The sequence below is a fragment of the Trematomus bernacchii genome, unplaced genomic scaffold (assembly GCF_902827165.1).
Source record: "Trematomus bernacchii unplaced genomic scaffold, fTreBer1.1, whole genome shotgun sequence".
Classification (NCBI taxonomy): domain Eukaryota; kingdom Metazoa; phylum Chordata; class Actinopteri; order Perciformes; family Nototheniidae; genus Trematomus; species Trematomus bernacchii.
The window spans coordinates 1,303,478-1,307,013 of record NW_022987547.1 but is presented as its reverse complement, the minus strand read 5'-3'; positions in this window follow the sequence as shown (position 1 = coordinate 1,307,013).

The following is a 3,536-nucleotide window of genomic DNA, read 5'->3' as shown; positions in this document are numbered from 1 at the left end:
GCCGCTTGTCTGTTTTTATTTTCCAAATCATAATGACCAGATTCTTGTTATCGAATAACACAAGCATTCTGAATAGTTTTTTGTTTTCTTCACAGGTTTACTTTGTAATTTATGACATGCGTGGACACTTATCAGACTGTGGGCGTACATTAATCCATGGCATCAAATTCCATTGTTTGCGCAAAATTGATATTTTTACGTATATCAAAATGACATTGTGACATCGGAAACTAACAACCTTTTCTTTCTGTAGTATTTCCAAGTGGTATTATTGTGGGTGCAGCTGTTCTGTTTTCCTCAGAGCCTAGCAACAAACAAAACAGGACACTGCATTTTGTGTTCCACAGTTATTTCTGTTGTTCAACTGTCCGCCATCTCTTTTACCAACTGCAAAGAACTTGCATTGATACCATAGACTGTATATATAAAGATTGATACCCTTTGGTAACTTGGGATATCTTCCAGGGGAAACAAAAGCGCACACAATGGTTCACAATGGTTGATGGACTTCCTTTGTATCGAAACCAAGCCTTCATTTTCCCGTATCGTGTGCAGTAGCATTGGCAGCAGATATGTTTGCAAACAAAGATGGCCGCCCACCTGCTACCTAGATCTAAAACAAAGTGTAGGCTACTGTTAAAATGCAAATCAAGGCCTTAAATGAAGTTGAATAACATAGTGAACATTTAATCAGCTTCTTAATGTGATATGCTTATTCTTTAAGTTAGCCTACAGTTTTCCCTATAGGCTTGCCTTACTCAAAATCCTATCATAACTACCACTGTTGTCAAAGCGCTACGATTGTTTCATATTTCTGTTTCAGCTATGTTTGGTGAATTCTGATTTGCAGTATCTGCTTCTCTTAAGAATTTTATCTGCACACAAGCACGTCCCCTGCCTGGGAAATGAAGCCTGAAGCCCCTCGAGGCTTGGGCACAGGAACTTCCCTGTATCAGTGTCCCATTCTTCATTCCTGAGAGCTTCTTTTTCCCTCTCTCACCTCAGCCCTGGGAGCTTCCTCCTGACATGTCACAGGCAGAGGTCCAGAGTCAATAAAAATACACTTCTCCAGTTTTTCACTCACTTCCATCTCGAGGGGTTTGGCTCAAAGGAGGGGGCCGGTATAGACAAGTCGTTTAATATCATTTTTAATTCCAGGGTCAAGTCGATTGTGCTGATGGTTAATTTTATTGTAGTTAGGTCTTTAAAAACAGATGACAGAGGGATTCAATGGTAACGGTAAATGATCATGTTATCCACTGTTTACTTTGGCTGTTTGTAATGTTTCCACATCAGTGGAATATTTCAAACAGGACCATTCCCTGAATGACCATTATTTATTGGAAATCTGTTTTTCCTGGCACAGGGCTTTGACAGATACTTGGTTTATGGAATATAATTGTTAGTTGCTGCCCTCCTATACTTCTCCTATTGCCAACATTATTTGCAAGTAGTTTGTATCTACGTTTTAAATGACATAAACTTTCTCTCACACACTCCCTCCCTACCTCAAACGCCTCGATTGGACTCCTTTGTTTACTTCCGTAACATAGTGACATTACTTGGCTAGCGCTCCAACACATCGTTCGTGATCGGCCAAGGGTCAAAACATCTCTAAGCAGTTGACCAATCACAACAGAGCCGGCCAGCTAACCAATCACTATAGACTGGGTTCTGGTTTCAGACAAAGGGTGAAAAAAGATGCTACTTCACAGGCAGTATGAGAAAATTAAAGCACTTTTTAAACATTAACACATGTTACAGTAGAGGCACAAAGTACAAACATGAACCTGCAAATGAACATAATAGGGCCCCTTTAATAGGTGATATGTGTCTGTTTTGTAATCACCACGTGTTATAGTTTCAAGGAACACCTTCTGGGAACTCTTAAGTGTCCATATAGCCTCTTAATGACAATTGCGTACCTCACAATTTGACATATATATGCTTTATGTTCTATCTCCAGTTTTCTCCGTTTTGTCATCAGGATTTAAAGAATCAGAGGAGGAGAAAATAGACAAGGAAAATTAACAAGAAACTAAAATAACGTCACAGGCAGACAGTGAGTCATATTTATGAATAGGGGTGGACAACCAGCAGCACTGACACAACTCTACTGGTGTGGTCCAGACAAAAGCCCTCAATTATTCTTCTGTTTCTTGAAACATGACCGCATGGTGTCTGATTGATTATCATTCCACTATGGTCAGACACTCCCTCAAATATAACAGACGTAGACATTAATCAATCTTACACAACCAACCTCTGCATGGATGGAACTTTTTTTGGAATATACATTTTGTACAGCATCCATATTTATGAGAATTTGGCTTGGTTGTGTTTTTATTGGAAGGAAAGTTTGACACCTTTAATGCTTCAGTCAGCTAAGAGGCAATGCTAACGGTGCAACGACGTATACAGTACACCCATTTTACAGAACATTGTTGCTCTTACTAAGAGTCAGAACATTGTTTTTAATATTCAAAGAAAATGTTGTCATTGATCCCAGATGTTTTTTTCTTCTTTTTTTCCTCGACACTCAATATTGAAGTAATTACGGAAACATTCCACTGGGAGGAAAATCAGAGCAAACGAGAGCTGTCATTTCCCTAATGAAAGAGCCTGTTATTATTTCTTCATAACTTAACGTCTGGCTGACAATATGGGCTTTATGACACTTTCAATTTCCATTTCAATCACACTGGTGGAGGAGGCCTGATAACACAAGGCTCTCATTGATGCACACACTCCAACGCGCACACACAATCAGACTCACAGATCAGGTGGTGTTTCAGCACTTTGGTTCGGAGCCCGGCGGATACCTGACCTGAGGTTTTAACACGCACGTGCGCACAAAAAAGCATGAACACACCCTCCGATGGATACACACAGAGCACTTTCACCGCCAGCCAACACACAGGCAACCTCTCCACTTTTACATGATCATTTTTGGCACGACTTCAATGAGAGGCAGGTGAGAAGTGCACTGGCGAAACTGAAACCTCATGCTCAGCCTGTTGACACAGAGAGAGAGTGAAAGGAAGGCAGAGTGGCTCTTTGGATTGTATTGACCCCTCCGAGCGAGGAGAACCATGCAGAGTTCCAGGGGAGCAGTTTGACTGACAGCCGCGTTTGTAGAAAGGCTTACATGCAGGCCAAGCAGGGTTGTGATTTTTTTTCTGAGACACAAATCTCTTTCATCTGACATGAAGATGTATTTATTCCTGGCAGTTTTTGGCCTCCTCCCAGGCTTGTTATGCTGTTAAAACGCCTCTCATTGAGCGATAGGTCACAGGGGTCACCAGAAGAACGGATCAGATTTGGTTTCCTACATGAGGGCTGACATTTTCAGCCAGATTCTCAGGCTTGCCGCCATGTTGGTTCCCATAGTATACTGATACGAATGTACTTCACCTTCAGAATCAGTGACTTTATTATGATAACATTCATCAGGAAAGTGTTTTTCTCTTTTTTACAACTTCTGGGTTCATGACTTAGCTTGATTGTTCAGCCTCGCAGATTTTTCTCCTTTTGAC